We start from the raw sequence: 17,659 nt of genomic DNA, 5'->3' as shown, positions 1-17,659 counted from the left end.
ATAAGGCGGAGCTTTACCTAGCATGGACTTGTAGATGACCTGGAGCCAGTGGGTCTGGCGACGAATATGTAGCGAGGGCCAGCCGACTAGAGCATACAAGTCGCAGTGGTGGGTGGTATAAGGTGCTTTAGTGACAAAGCGGATGGCACTGTGATAGACTGCATCCAGTTTGCTGAGTAGAGTGTTGGAAGCCATTTTGTAGATGACATCGCCGAAGTCGAGGATCGGTAGGATAGTCAGTTTTACTAGGGTAAGCTTGGCGGCGTGAGTGAAGGAGGCTTTGTTGCGGAATAGAAAGCCGACTCTTGATTTGATTTTCGATTGGAGATGTTTGATGTGAGTCTGGAAGGAGAGTTTGCAGTCTAGCCAGACACCTAGGTACTTATAGATGTCCACATATTCAAGGTCGGAACCATCCAGGGTGGTGATGCTAGTCGGGCATGCGGGTGCAGGCAGCGATCGGTTGAAAAGCATGCATTTGGTTTTACTCGCGTTTAAGAGCAGTTGGAGGCCACGGAAGGAGTGCTGTATGGCATTGAAGCTCGTTTGGAGGTTAGATAGCACAGTGTCCAATGACGGGCCGAAAGTATATAGAATGGTGTCGTCTGCGTAGAGGTGGATCAGGGGAATCGCCCGCAGCAAGAGCAACATCATTGATATATACAGAGAAAAGAGTCTGCCCGAGAATTGAACCCTGTGGCACCCCCATAGAGACTGCCAGAGGACCGGACAGCATGCCCTCCGATTTGACACACTGAACTCTGTCTGAAAAGTAATTGGTGAACCAGGCAAGGCAGTCATCCGAAAAACCGAGGCTATTGAGTCTGCCGATAAGAATATGGTGATTGACAGAGTCGAAAGCCTTGGCGAGGTCGATGAAGACGGCTGCACAGTACTGTCTTTTATCGATGGCGGTTATGATATCGTTTAGTACCTTGAGTGTGGCTGAGGTGCACCCGTGACCGGCTCGGAAACCAGATTGCACAGCGGAGAAGGTACGGTGGGATTCGAGATGGTCAGTGACCTGTTTGTTGACTTGGCTTTCAAAGACCTTAGATAGGCAGGGCAGGATGGATATAGGTCTATAACAGTTTGGGTCCAGGGTGTCTCCCCCTTTAAAGAGGGGGATGACTGCGGCAGCTTTCCAATCCTTGGGGATCTCAGACGATATGAAAGAGAGGTTGAACAGGCTGGTAATAGGGGTTGCGCCAATGGCGGCAGATAGTTTCAGAAATAGAGGGTCCAGATTGTCAAGCCCAGCTGATTTGTACGGGTCCAGGTTTTGCAGCTCTTTCAGAACATCTGCTATCTGGATTTGGGTAAAGGAGAACCTGGAGAGGCTTGGGCGAGGAGCTGCGGGGGGCGGAGCTGTTGGCCGAGGTTGGAGTAGCCAGGCGGAAGGCATGGCCAGCCGTTGAGAAGTGCTTATTGAAGTTTTCGATAATTATGGATTTATCGGTGGAGACCGTGTTACCTAGCCTCAGTGCAGTGGGCAGCTGGGAGGAGGTGCTCTTGTTCTCCATGGACTTCACAGTGTCCCAGAACTTTTTGGAGTTGGAGCTACAGGATGCAAACTTCTGCCTGAAGAAGCTGGCCTTAGCTTTCCTGACTGACTGCGTGTATTGGTTCCTGACTTCCTGAACAGTTGCATATCACGGGGCTATTCGATGCTATTGCAGTCCGCCACAGGATGTTTTTGTGCTGGTCGAGGGCAGTCAGGTCTGGAGTGAACCAAGGCCTGTATCTGTTCTTGGTTCTGCATTTTTTCAACGGAGCATGCTTATCTAAAATGGTGAGGAAGTTACTTTTAAAGAATGACCAGGCATCCTCAACTGACGGGATGAGGTCAATGTCCTTCCAGGATACCCGGGCCAGGTCGATTAGAAAGGCCTGCTCACAGAAGTGTTTTAGGGAGCGTTTGACAGTGATGAGGGGTGGTAGTTTGACTGCGGCTCCGTGGCGGATACAGGCAATGAGGCAGTGATCGCTGAGATCCTGGTTGAAGACAGCGGAGGTGTATTTGGAGGGCCAGTTGGTCAGGATGACGTCTATGAGGGTGCCCTTGTTTACAGAGTTAGGGTTGTACCTGGTGGGTTCCTTGATGATTTGAGTGAGATTGAGGGCATCTAGCTGAGATTGTAGGACTGCCGGGGTGTTAAGCATATCCCAGTTTAGGTCACCTAACAGAACAAACTCTGAAGCTAGATGGGGGGCGATCAATTCACAAATGGTGTCCAGGGCACAGCTGGGAGCTGAAGGTGGTCGGTAGCAGGCGGCAACAGTGAGAGACTTATTTCTGGAGAGAGTAATTTTCAAAATTAGTAGTTCGAACTGTTTGGGTATGGACCTGGAAAGTATGACATTACTTTGCAGGCTATCTCTGCAGTAGACTGCGACTCCGCCCCCTTTGGCAGTTCTTTCTTGACGGAAGATGTTATAGTTGGGTATGGAAATCTCTGAGTTTTTGGTGGCCTGAATTGCCTGAATTGACATATGAGTTTTAGGATTTGGAAAAGTGCTAATTTGAAATCACGGGTGTTTGGCTTGTATGACATCTAAACTGTACTTATTATAATCCTCAACGTCTCGTTTTACATCCAGTCATCTTCATTTACAGCATTTCTCTCAGTCAGACAACAAAATATTTGCAAATGCTGCCCAATTACCGGGAGGGATGGGCGAACCTCTTGTCACACTTGGTGCTCAAATTCAGAGCGTCTGTCAGTCAAAACACCCACACAGCTGTGAAACGCAGAGCCAGATCTCCGACGTCATGTATAGCATGTTACTGTACAGCCACTGCGTTCCAATTCAGGCGCTTATCAGTGACCAGGGCTCTGACGTCATGTATAGCATGTTACTGTACAGCCACTGCATTCCAATTCAGGCACTTATCAGTGACCAGGTCTATGATGGCATCTCGTGGAATCACAACACCTGCAGTTTGAGGTACTCCAAGAAGTGAGGTTGCAGAGTAACTCAAGTTGAAGGCCGACCGAGGTACTGCAGGCTGCCATTAGCAACTAAATTATCCTTCCAACTTATTCTGTGTGCGATTAAAAAAATAATCAGTTCAAGGACATACTATACATCTGGTGTATTAGAAGCAAATATTGGTACCATGATTATCTTCTAAAAATAGTTTAATTTTTGCGAAGATTGACCACAAAGATTTGTATTTTACCATTCACTATAATGGGGGTAGGCAAACAATGCCTGCAGTAACGCAGTCGGCCAATGAGAGGAGGAAGTCGTTCTCCCCTGCTCTGTACTGGTGCTTTGTCTTTTCTGAGTTATTATAACCCAAAGTGCATCAACATTTCAGAGATGTTCCTAGAGTTTCCTCTCCCATAGGACAGTGTGTCTTGTAGTCAATAAATCAATGCAAAAGGGCTGTGATGTTTAGTCCTGATACACTGGGGCCTCCCAATCACTCCGTCTAGTCCTGTCCACATGAATGTAGAACTGTGCTAACAGGAGGCTTCTACTCTCCAGAACTTATTCTGTCTTATTCTGTCCTTGAATGGCACAGATCGGATATACTATATATCAATCAAATGTATTTATGACTTTACATCAGCCCAAGTGCTACACCGAAACCCAACCTAAACCCCCAAACAGCAAGCAATGCAGATGAAGAAGCACGGTGGTTAGGAAAAACTCCCTATTTATAACAATGTTTTTACCCACATGAATTGTGAATAGTTCATCATTGGTCTGTAACAAATGTTATGTTTGGCCTACTCTTGTTTGGTCAAGTTTAGAGTAGTTCAAAGTTCAGTTTTGCAGAGTTTTCTGAATAATCAACCTACGAAGCACATTGCCTTTCAGTAAAAACCTTGTGTAATGTACATTGTGTAGTACTGCATTCAAATCACTAGTGTCAAAGTGCTGCATTTAGTTGTTTCGTCTGACCTACGTTTGAAAACTACATTAACGTTCTATCCTAACCTATACTGGTGACTCTAATTAAAAAGCCCCCAGCTACGGTTGTCCTTCAATATTTTGCTCCAACAACATCAGACAAGTAGCGCTGGCTACTTACTGGCTGAGTGTGGCTTCAAAGTGTCCTCTGTCTGGTTCACGCCAGAGAGAATCAGAATGGAGCTGAACAGATTGCAGCGACACAAAGGAAGCTTTCCTTTAATGTTATCAGAAAGGGATGTCTGTTGTGACAGTAATGATTCTGTATTCCCCCCTCTGCCTGACAGGGGCCGTATGGCTTTTATAAACCAGCCTTAATACAACTACGAGCCATTACAAATTGTTTTTATTAAGTTTCCAACCAGAGAAAACCTTCTTTGTCTTCAGTGAGACGGATGGCTTGTTGTTTTTGACATTCATCAAGATAAACGGTGCCATTTCTCCGATGCCGTCAGGATGTTGTTCCATGTGTGCTGGTGTATCTCATGTTGAAAACCAATGGCTTTGGCTGAGAAGACACCGATATAATCAGCTTGACTTTTATCAAATGGCAACACTATGCATTTCAGCTTTCTTGGACTCTATTTGTTACGGTCAATGTCGTCTTCTTTGACGATGAAGTTGTTTGGATGTTGTAAGTGCAGCCAGGCCATTTCTGATCATTGGTATTTGTCCGATTGCCATGGTGGGGTGGACTGGCTGGCCGTGTTTACAGGGATATTCAACCATCCCCATACAATGTCTGATCCCAGCACATCTCTTCATTCATTTCACTTCTCAATCCTTCACATTCAGAGAAATGTCACTGCTTTTAATCCCCCTGACATCCAGCTTTCTTTACCTCCTTTAATACCAGAAACACATTACTAAGACAAAACAGCTCGTTTTGACATTCCAACCGCTTCTCTCCTGTGCTTTTTTACAGTGTTTTGTTTATTTAACATTGCATTATAAAATATATTTTTGGACTCCCAGCGCAGGTCAGTCTCTGGTACAGGCTTTGATAAACACCCCTCGGCCCTCCCTCAGCCCCACGTTCCATATCTAAATGGGGGTCTTTGATGTTAGTGAACGGGGCCTGTTGTTTTTGTTTGTATCAGGGCTTATCACTGCAGTAATGCAGTTCTCCCCCCTTGCCTGTCTGTCTGCTGTCTGGCCGGTCGGCGTGTCCTGGGCCCCAACAGCACATGCTGGGCCGGCCCTCTGCTCTCCTCTGGAACAGGCCCTGCTGCAGTCTGGGACTCCAGTGCTGCCAGACTCCCCCTGATAAGGATGATGGATGGGCAGAACTCTGGCTCCACCAAAGCCCGGCAGATCCACCGTGGCAGGGTGCACAACAACTTTATTTTGGAGTTATCCCCACACTCCCATCACTAGGCTCTATTCGCATTCCCATTCATTATTTGTTCGGTTCTCAAAATAATCAAGAAGCTACATTTGTGGTCTATTTGGATTCGTTTTTGAAGGAAAGGAAAGGACACCACAACCTCGTTACATTATGATATTTATATTTATATATCATTTCCTTCAGACATGAGTTTTAATCATAAAATATGAAATCATAAAAAATATTGTATGTATTTTATTCAACAGCGGTTTTCTTTAATCCTAACTGGGAAAAAAAGATTCCCAATTGTGAGTACATATTCAGCACAGAAAAGTGCTTCTTTGCAGCAAATGTAACTTATAGCTAGCTATATTTAGGCAAAATCATGTTTAAATCTTTTCCACGGTGTTATCTGTGTGGACGACGGAAGGAAAGAAAGCCATGTTCTCCTAAGTGCTACAGTATCTCGTTTAATCATAGATCTTGGCAGGGATGGAAAAAGCTGTGATGAGAACTGGCAACAGCCGCAGATTTCAACCAAATCTGTTCCTGGCAGCTGCTTAGCTTTCCTCTCTGTGTGTGAGAGTAAATCACCCAAACCGTTCCTCTGTCACACTTCAAATACAAACACAGAGACAGCTTCGGGTACTCATAATTCTTCCATGCTCCCCTAAGGTGCGTGTACGAACACTGGGGACCCGGAAATGATTTAGATATGTTTACCACTGCTCACTTAAACATTTACATTTGTGCACAAGGTGAAACTGAGAGTCCCTTTTTTTATGTCTTGTTCTGTGGTTGAGCTTTGTGACACCTGGAGGTGTAACACGGGGTTGGGTGTCTCAAGTTACTCCCAAATGCCACACTAATCCATTTTTAGTGCACTACTTTGGATGAGAACCCTATGGGCCCTGGTCAAAAGTAGTGCATTATAAAGGGAATAGGGTCCTCAGTTCCCTGCTGGGTGACATCTCCCCCTGAGTCTACCTGACATTTACTAAACTTTGTGATCACTGCTCCACCTTCTCAACTACACACACACACACACACACACACACACACACACACACACACACACACACACACACACTTTGTCTGATTCTTAATCCATTACTGCAAAACGCTTGGACGGGGTGACTTACTATCTGTTAATGCTTCAGATGGAATGTAAATACTTGGATATTTGCCAATGTGCTTGGAATTTAATTCAGTTTTGGAGTTACTTCACTCGCTCTTGCCAAGCCACAGGTTCTAGCTAAATAGATCACTTCTCTTGAAAAGTTCCTCCCCACACTTCCACTGTTAAGCCTTGATAATATGCAACACATTGAGCTTTAAGAGGTGCAGTTAAAGATAATTAGTAGAGAGGGATGGAAGTAAGGGCATAAGCCTGGGTTGCAGTCTCTCTCCCCAACTCTGTTTAGAACTAGGGGGATGGGTGATAGAGTGTGTGTGTGTGTGTGTGTGTGTGTGTGTGTGTGTGTGTGTGTGTGTGTGTGTGTGTGTGTGTGTGTGTGTGTGTGTGTGGATTTTGCCGGAGTCCATTAAGACCTGTGGAAGAAAACGGTAGAGCATGATTAGTGACTCCCCTAACTGACCACCTCTGGTGGCATTTTCTAAACAACGCATAATATTGTATCCGATCCTCATAAAGAATTAAAGAATAGAATATTTGAAAGTCTAGGTTTGATATCAAATACTGTATGTCACCAAATACTGTTCCAAAATTATTTTATTTTTATTCAGAAAAATACATCTCAGATCTTTTACCTCTAAACATGCACAAATTCCCATTGGATCACAACCATTTTAAATGTGCAGGACTTGTACAATGTACAGTCTAATTTTCGTCTTACAGGAATGATATACAGTGCAATTTGCAAAACTTTTTTTTTTTTAATCGTTTTTTGTTTTGTGGTATTGTGTGTAGATTTCTGAGGATTTTTTAAATTTAATCCATTTTAGAATAAGGCAGTAACATAAAAAAAAATTAGGAAAAGGTCAAGGGGTCTTAATTACTTTCCAATGTCACTGTATATAAGAGAAATCTGAAGTCTCTACCTATCCATTAATGTATATCCTCTGTCTGATTCCCATTTCGTCCACTAGATCAATGGTTCTCAACTGGTTTTGCCTTGCGACCCAATATTCGCATCACAAAAATAATCGCCAAAATATAATCTGGAAAAATATACTGAACAAAAAAATGGACAGTTACAGTTCATATAAGGAAATCAGTCATTTGACTTAAATTCATTAGGCCCTAATCTATGGATTTCACATGACTGGGCAGGGGTGCAGCCATGGGTCAGCTTGGGAGGGCATAGGCCCACCCACTGGGGAGCCAGGCCCAGCCAATAAGAATTTGTTTTACTCTACTAAAGGGCTTTATTATAGACAGAGACACTCCTCAGCACCCCCTCAGATGATCCCGTAGGTGAAGAAGATGAATGTGGAAGTGAGGTTGTGGCATGGTGTGAGGTTTTGATGCCAGTCGGAAGTACTGCCAAATTCTCTAAAATTAAGTTGGAAGCGCCTTATGGTAGAGAAATTAACATTCAATTCTCTGGCAACTGCTCTGGTGGACATTCCTGCAGTCAGCATGCCAATTGCACGCTTCTTCAAAACTGCACATTTTAGAGTGGCCTGTTATTGTCCCCAGCAAAAGGTGCACCTGTGTAATGATCATGTTGTTTAATCAGCTTATTGACATGCCACACCTGTCAGGTGGATGGATTAGCTTGGTAACTGGGATGTAAAAAAATAGTGCACAAAATTTGAGATTTTTTGTGTGCGTATGGAACATTTCTAGGATCTTCAATCTCAGCTCATGAAACATGGGACCATGTTATTTTCATTAGATTTTAAATGCTATATTGGTATTAAATGTAGAAATTACATGACATGGGAACAAGAAGATTGGTCAGAGATTTTTTTTTTTTTACATGTAAATTCATTATCATTTCTACACACTTTCTACCTGGTTTAAGTTCAGACTGGAGTATTTTTTCATTCATTCATTTTAAAATTAAAAATCTGATAAATTTTATTTTTTAAATCCATTCAAAACCTCCTGCGACCCAACATCAGTTGAGAAGCGTTGCACTAGATTCCAGTAGGTGATCACATGACGTCTCTTGGCCACTTGAAACCAGTTGCGTCTGGTTTTTGTAGTGAGTCACTGTGCCAAAATGGCTAAACAGACTTTCAACCCTGACATCTTAAAATGAACTTAGCAATCAGGGCTTTCAAGTTTAAAAATTCTTTTATAAGACAAACAGGTCAGGAAACTTGATCATTTGTTATGACATTGCCAGCAGTAAGATTTGAGTTAAAATTCCAGAAAGGCCTGTAGCTTTCAAATGATATGTCACTTTCTATTTTCTGATTACTTTTTTTGGGGGGGGTCTTCCCAAAATAACCGCTCAGAGTTTAACAGGTTAATGTTGGCTCTATTTTAGGTCCTGCAAGCTAGGTGTGTGTGTGAGAGAGTGTTATATATGTAGGTGTGTGTGTGTGTGTTATATATGTAGGTGTGTGTGTGGAATGCTGGGTGCTGATCTCTGTGGTGATGTGCAACATCTAAGAGGGGAGCTGTGAACAGTGACAGGCAAGGTGTCAGCTGTGACACGCTGATGGCCCAGCTTGGCCTTATCTCCCCAGTGGAGTGAGTTCAGAGACCCAGCAGTGCCAGGAGAGGGAGAGAGGGGTGTTCTCAGACACCTAACCAGCAACATTCCTGTCAGGGCATAAGGAGAGAGAAACTCATACACACTGGACCTGTGCCATTCAGCTATGAGATTCTCCTTTTACCAATTTTGGGGTCAATTCCATTTAAATTCAGCTAATTCAGGAAGTGACATGAAATTCCAAGCCAGGGAAACCAGGACTGTTTCTTGGGTCAGTCATAACTATTAGAGAATAGGCATGAGCGGCTATGGCCATAGCAGCAGGAAGTAGGGGTGAAAAAGTATTTTTTTCCCAAAAGTAGTGAACTGGGTCTTTACTAGTCCTGTATTAGCGGATTGATATCGCGTCTGTAGCACTTTTGGAACCCTTTTTTCCTAAGAGTTTTGGAGAGGACATTTAATAAAAACCATATGACTTCAGTGCAGGACAGGGATTGAGGTGTTCCGAGGCTTCAGTGCAGGACATGCTCATCATGGATGGATGGCGTTGGTGAACCGCTCAAATCTTCCACTGGGGGAAAGACAGAATTTGACGAGGAAGACAAAAACCAAGAGCACGACACAGTTAGACAAAATAACTAAGAATGAGTTAGTCCAAGCAAGGATTAAAAGTCACACTGATGTGTGATAATGTGTTTGTTTATGTGGTACAGTACATACAGTAATGAGAGAAACAGGGCGTTGACAGGGCTACACACAGTTCTTGGAGAGGAAATAATTCAATGCACCAGTGGACGAGAGACATAGCTTCAATTCATGTCAGGAGAGAGTTGACACTGGTAGTGGAGTGGTCATCACCTGTTAATCAGGGAACAGGAGGGGACTTAGATATAAATACAAATAGCAGATACACTACATGACCAAAATTATGTGGACACCTGCTCGTCGAACATCTCATTCCAAAATCATGGGCATTAATATGGAGTTGGTCCACCTTTGCTGCTATAACAGCCTTCTCTCTTCTGGGAAGGCTTTCCACTAGATGTTGGAACATTGCTGCATTCAACCACAAGAGCATGAGGTCAGGCAATTAGGCCTGCTCGCAGTCAGTGTTCCAATTCATCCCAAAGGTGTACGATGGGGTTGAGGTCAGGGCTCTGTGCAGGCCAGTCAGGTTCTTCCACAACGATATCGACAAACCATTTCTGTATGAACCTCGCTTTGTGCACTGTGGCATTGTCATGCTGAAACAGGAAAGGACCTTCCCCACAATGTTGGAAGCACAGAATCGTCTAGCATGTCATTGTATGCTGTAGAGTCAAGATTTCCCTTCACTGGAAATAAGGTGCCTAGCCCGAACCATGAAAACTGCCCCAGAGCATTCTTCCTCCTCCACCAAACTTTACAGTTGACACTTTGCATTGGGACAGGTAGCATTCTCCTGGCATCTGCCAAACCCAGATTCATTTGTTGGAATGCCAGATGGTGAAACGTGATTCATCACTCTAGAGAAAGCGTTGGAGATTGCATGGCTGTGTGCTCGATTTTATACATCTCTCAGCAACGGGTATGGCTGAAATAGCTGAATCAACTAATTTGATGTGGTGTCCACATACTTTTGTATATAGTGTACATTCCATTACAGAATACATGTACAGTTTAAGTCGGAAGTTTACATACACTTTGGTTGGAGTCATTAAAACCTGTTGCGACTCTAGGAGCAGTATTTTCATTTTTGGAAAAATAACGTTCCCATTTCAAACTGGATATTTTGTCAGGACAAGATGCTAGAATATGCATATAAATAGTCTCATTCTGTTCAAAACAACTCAGGGTATGACGCCATGTCATCTTCAAACTGTACATCAAACATAGCGATCATAAACGTTGACACTGTATATTAATTTTTTTATTTTTTTATTTCACCTTTATTTAACCAGGTAGGCTAGTTGAGAACAAGTTCTCATTTGCAACTGCGACCTGGCCAAGATAAAGCATAGCAGTGTGAACAGACAACACAGAGTTACACATGGAGTAAAAAATTAACAAGTCAATAACACAGTAGAAAAAAAAGGGGAGTCTATATACATTGTGTGCGAAAGGCATGAGGAGGTAGGCGAATAATTACAATTTTGCAGATTAACACTGGAGTGATAAATGATCAGATGGACATGTACAGGTAGAGATATTGGTGTGCAAAAGAGCAGAAAAGTAAATAAATAAAAACAGTATGGGGATGAGGTAGGTGAAAATGGGTGGGCTATTTAGCAATAGACTATGTACAGCTACAGCGATCGGTTAGCTGCTCAGATAGCAGATGTTTGAAGTTGGTGAGGGAGATAAAAGTCTCCAACTTCAGCGATTTTTGCAATTTGTTCCAGTCACAGGCAGCAGAGTACTGGAACGAAAGGCGGCCAAATGAGGTGTTGGCTTTAGGGATAATCAGTGAGATACACCTGCTGGAGCGCGTGCTACGGATGGGTGTTGCCATCGTGACCAGTGAACTGAGATAAGGCGGAGCTTTACCTAGCATGGACTTGTAGATGACCTGGAGCCAGTGGGTCTGGCGACGAATATGTAGCGAGGGCCAGCCGACTAGAGCATACAAGTCGCAGTGGTGGGTGGTATAAGGTGCTTTAGTGACAAAACGGATGGCACTGTCATAAACTGCATCCAGTTTGCTGAGTAGAGTGTTGGAAGCAATTTTGTAGATGACATCGCCAAAGTCAAGGATCGGTAGGATAGTCAGTTTTACTAGGGTAAGTTTGGCGGCGTGAGTGAAGGAGGCTTTGTTGCGGAATAGAAAGCCGACTCTTGATTTGATTTTCGATTGGAGATGTTTGATATGAGTCTGGAAGGAGAGTTTACAGTCTAGCCAGACACCTAGGTACTTATAGATGTCCACATATTCAAGGTCGGAACCATCCAGGGTGGTGATGCTGGTCAGGCGTGCGGGTGCGGGTGCAGGCAGCGAACGGTTGAAAAGCATGCATTTGGTTTTACTAGCGTTTAAGAGCAGTTGGAGGCCACGGAAGGAGTGTTGTATGGCATTGAAGCTCATTTGGAGGTTAGATAGCACAGTGTCCAAGGACGGGCCGGAAGTATATAGAATGGTGTCGTCTGCGTAGAGGTGGATAGAAAACACTCTAACGTTTCCAAAACTGTAAAGATATTGTCTCTGAGTATAACAGAACTGATGTTGCAGGCGAAAGCCTGAGAAAAATCCAATCCGGAAATGCCCCATATTTTGAAAGCGCTGTGTTCCAATGAGTCCCTATTGAGCTGTGAATATGCCATCAACCAGCTTACGATTTCTACGTATTCACCAAGGTGTCTACAGCATTGTGACGTAGTTTTACGCATTTATGTTGAAGAATAGCCGTAGGCGGCTACATTGCGCAAGTGGTCACCTGATGGCTCCCAGGGTGACTCTCGCGTAAAATACAGAGGTAGCCATTACTCCAATCGGTCCTACTGAAAAACTAATTGTCCCGACGGATATATTATCGAATAGATATTAGAAAAACACCTTGAGGATTGATTATAAACAGCTTTTGCCATGTTTCTGTCGATATTATGGAGCTAATTTGGAATATTTTTCGCCGTTTTCGTGACTGCAATTTCCTGGCAATTTCTCAGCCAAACGTGAAGAACAAACTGAGCTATTTCGCCTACAAAAATAATATTTTGGGAAAAAATGAACTTTGGCTATCTACCTGGGAGTCTCGTGAGTGAAAACATCCGAAGCTCATCAAAGGTAAACAATTTAATTTGATTGCTTTTCTGTTTTCCGTGACCAAATTACCTGCTGCTAGCTGGACAAAATGCTATGCTATCGATAAACTTACACAAATGCTTGTCTAGCTTTGGCTGTAAAGCATATTTTGAAAATCTGAGATGACAGGGTGATTAACAAAAGGCTAAACTGTGTCTCAATATATTTCATTTGTGATTTTCATGAATAGGAATATTTTCTAGGGATATTTATGTCCGTTGCGTTATGCTAATTTATTTCAGGCGATGATTACGCTCCCGCATGTGGGTTTGTCATTGTAAGCTGTAGAGTCCAGATTTCCCTTCACTGGAAATAAGGCGCCTAGCCCGAACCATGAAAAACTGCCCCAGACCATTCTTCCTCCCTCACCAAATTTTACAGTTGACACTTTGTATTGGGACAGGTAGCATTCTCCTGGCATCTGCCAAACCCAGATTCATTTGTTTGACTGCCAGATGGTGAAATGGGATTCATCACTCTAGAGAAAGCGTTGGAGATTGCATGGCTGTGTGCTCGATTTTATACATCTCTCAGCAACGGGTATGGCTGAAATAGCTGAATCAACTAATTTTATTTGGTGTCCACATACTTTTGTACATAGTGTACATTCCATTACAGCGTACATGTACAGTTGAAGTCGGAAGTTTACATACACTTAGGTTGGAGTCATTAAAACTCCTTTTTCAACCACTCCACACATTTCTAGTTAACAAACTATAGTTTTGGCAAGTCGGTTAGGACATCTACTTTGTGCATGACACAAGTCATTTTTCCAACAATTGTTTACAGACAGATTATTTAACTTGTAATTCACTGTATCACAATTCCAGTGGATCAGAAGTTTACATACGCAGAGTTGACTGTGCCTTTAAATCATGGCTTTAGAAGCTTCCGATAGGCTAATTGACATCATTTGAGTCAATTAGAGGTTTACCTGTGGATGGATTTGCCTACCTTCAAACTCAGTGCCTCTTTGCTTGACATCATGGGAAAATCAAAAGAAATCAGCCAAGAAAAAAGAAAAAAAAATTGTAGACCTCCACAAGTCTGGTTCATCCTTGGGAGCAATTTCCAAACGCCTGAAGGTACCACGTTCATCTGTACAAACAATAGTACACAAGTATAAACACCATGGGACCATGTAGCCATCATACAGCTCAGGAAGGAGACACGTTCTGTCTCCTAGAGATGAACGTTCTGTCTCCTAGAGATGAACGTATTTTGGTGCGAAAAGTGCAAATCAATCCCAGAACAACAGCAAAGGACCTTGTGAAGATGCTGGAGGAAACAGGTACAAAAGTATCTATATCCACAGTAAAACAAGTCCTATACCGACATAACCTGAAAGGACCCTATCAAGCTTGTTATTAGAGTTCCACATATTTATTACCGTGAAACTTCAAAACAACAAAGAATTAACGAGTGTGCAATACGTAACGCACATAGACACTAAACAAAACAATATCCCACATCGCAGGTGGGAAAAGGGACACACTAAGTATGATCCCCAATTAGAGGCAACGAACATCAGCTGCCTCCAATTGGGAACCATACTCACTCCAACCAACATAGAAAATAACACCTAGAACCCCCCTAGTCACGCCCTGACCTAAAACACCATAGAGAACCCCGAGGGCTCACTATGGTCAGGGCGTGACAGCCTCTCAGCAAGGAAGAAGCCACTGCTCCAATACCGCCATAAAAAAGCCAGACTACAGTTTGCAACTGCACATGGGGACAAAGATTGCACTTTTATTTTTAGAACTGTTTGGCCATAATGACCATCGTTATGTTTAGCAGAAAAAGGGGAAGGCTTGCAAGCCGAAGAACACCATCCCAACCGTGAAGCACCGGGGTGGCAGCATCAGGTTGTGGGGGTGCTTTGCGGCGAGAGGGACTGGTGCACTTCAGAATAGATGGCATCATAAGGTAGGAAAATGATGTGGATATATTGAAGCAACATCTCAAGACATCAGTCAGGAAGTTAACATTTGGTCGCAAATGGGTCTTCCAAATGGACAATGACCCCAAGCATACTTCCAAAGTTGTGGAAAATGGCTTAAGGACAACAAAGTCAAGGTATTGCAGTGGCCATCACAAAGTCACTGGGGCCAAGCTTGGGGTTAGAAGTTGTTTAGAAGCCTCTTTGACCTAGACTTGATGCTCCGGTATCGCTTGCCCTGCGGTAGCAGATAGAACGGTCCATGGCTCGGGTGTCTGGAGTCTTTGACAATTTTTAGGGCCTTCCTCTGACACCGCCTGGTATAGAGGTCCTGGATGGCAGGAAGCTTGGCCCCAGTGATGTACTGGGCTGTACGCATTACTCTCTGTAGTGCCTTGCGGTCGGAGGCCGAGCAGTTCTGTTCAGAAGACCAACTGGGGTCATTTTGAAAGATGGTTTGTTCAATTTTTCAAAATATTGGACTTTTTATAAATTCAAGTCATTTGGGGTCATTTTGACCTCAGTCAAAAACACCCTAATCTGCCTATGGTAATTTGATAGATAGGACCTATATTTAAATCTAAGTTTCTCTGGAGACATAACAAGTTACTCATACCACCAGAGGGCAGAGGGCGACTTGTATCAGTGATTTCGGCCAGATAGGCAGAGTATCTGCAGAGATGTCGCACCCCATGTACTCGCCTAAGATTGTACTTTTACCACTTATCGTATGACTGTGTACAATACTCCTTCATTTTTGTGCATATATAAATCTGTCAATGGGTCTGCCATTGGGATCTGTATACAAGGTCTGCCAATGGAATGTAAGAGAGGAAGTAATTGTGGAGGGCAGTCGGGGGCAAGATACCTAACCTTCTCTGGATCCAAATTGATGTTGGTCCTGAACATGCGCAAGCGGTTCGCGAACACTCCAAATGCATTCACACCTTTTAGCACGGGAAAATATGAAATAGAAGTAGTAATGTGTAAACAGAATAATATAAAGTATATAGTGTGTATGAACTACACATTTTTACTAGATTTCGGTCTGTCTTTTTTGTTGTTGCATAACGGCCAAGATTTGTAAGAAATATCACCTGTGGTTGAAGATTGTGGTTGCTGTGGTCAGTTGGCCCCTTTGGGTATGGCTTCATGATGTTCTTCTTCAAGACGAAAGCCTCATCGGCTACCACCACATAGGGGACTGGTTTACTCCGTGATGGGAGGGCAGATGACTGAGGGATGTTTAGGAAACCGTCCTGTAGTGACTGGCTGAGTTGAAAACACCATGTTAAAAGCACTGTTTGTGTGTGAGTGTCCCTAGCATTGCCCTTGTAATTGTGGTACTGGGATCCACTGTGGGGGTTTGGATGTTGACGTGTTTCCCGTCCAAAGATCCTATGCAGTGTTGAAATTGCCTCTAAGCTCCTCATACTTAGCTAGCTACCTTTTAACACTTTGCACTAGTGCTTGGCATGTTCCCATCACTATTTCAGAATGGCTTGCCGGCTGATTCTAAACATTTATTTGATTTTATTTTACCTTTATTTAACTAGGCTAGTCAGTTAAGAACAAATTCTTATTTTCAATGACGGCCTAGGAACATGTTGGACAGGGAGGTGAACGTCTCCCCGGGGGACAAAAATCTCAAGGTGACTGACCATCTCTGTGCTGGGCTGATTTCTTCCCTCATTACTGTCTTCCTCACTAACTCTTCAAAACTTCCCGGATCTAAAAAACAAACAAACAAGAGATAAACTCAGCAGAAAAAGGAACCGTCCTCTCACTGTAAATATCTGTATGAACATAAGATTCAACAACTCCGACATAAACTGAGCAAGTTCCACAGACATGTGACTAACAGAAATTGAATAATGTGTCCCTGAACAAAGGGGAGGTCAAAATTAATAGTAACAGTCAGTATCTGGTGTGGCCCCCGATGCAGTGTATCTCCTCCTCTTGGACTGCACCAGATTTGCCAGTTCTTGCTGTGAGATGTTACCCCACTCTTCCACCAAGGCACCTGCAAGTTCCCCGGGAATATGATGGGACGGCTGCGAACTGCCAGGGGTTCATCTTGCAGCTAGACTTATACCTGGCAACCGCTCCTTCGGGACGTGAGTGGGTGTCCGCCCTCGTCTTGTGCCTCCCTGGGAAAGCCCTGGAGTGGGCCAATGCCGTGTGGAGAGAGGGAGATGCGGCATTGGACCAGTTTGAGGATGTTATTCGAAAACATCATGTTAACTTTGACAGCTATATGCGGATGACACACAGCTGTAAATTTCAATGAAACATGGTGAAGCCCCAAAATTGCCCTCGCTAGAAGTCTGTGTTTCAGACATAAGGAAGTGGATGGCTGCAAACTTTCTATTTTTAAACTCGGACAAAACAGAGATGCTTGTTCTAGGTCCCAAGAAACAAAGAGATCTTCTGTTGAATCTGACAATTAATCTTAATGGTTGTACAGTCGTCTCAAATAAAACTGTGAAGGACCTCGGCGTTACTCTGGACCCTGATCTCTCTTTTGACGAACATATCAAGACTGTTTCAAGGACAACTTTTTTAAATCTACGTAACATTGCAAAAATCAGAAACTTTCTGTCCAAAAACTATGCAGAAAATGTATCAATGCTTTTGTTACTTCTAGGTTAGACTACTGCAATGCTCTACTTTCCGGCTACCCGGATAAAGCACTAAATAAACTTCAGTTAGTGCTAAATACGGCTGCTAGAATCCTGACTAGAACCAAAAAATGTGATCATATTACTCCAGTGCTAGCCTCCCTACACTGGCTTCCTGTTAAGGCAATGGCTGATTTCAATGTTTTACTGCTAACCTACAAAGCATTACATGGGCTTACTCCTACCTATCTCTCTGATTTGGTCCTGCCGTACATACCTACACGTACGCTACGGTCACAAAACGCAGGCCTCCTAATTGTCCCTAGAATTGCTAAGCAAACAGCTGGAGGCAGGGCTTTCTCCTGTAGAGCTCCATTTTTATGGAATGGTCTGCCTACCCATGTGAGAGACGCAGACTCGGTCTCAACCTTTAAGTCTTTA

This window comes from Oncorhynchus nerka, linkage group LG22, assembly GCF_034236695.1.
Source record: "Oncorhynchus nerka isolate Pitt River linkage group LG22, Oner_Uvic_2.0, whole genome shotgun sequence".
NCBI lineage: Eukaryota > Metazoa > Chordata > Actinopteri > Salmoniformes > Salmonidae > Oncorhynchus > Oncorhynchus nerka.
This window is presented reverse-complemented; position numbering follows the sequence as displayed.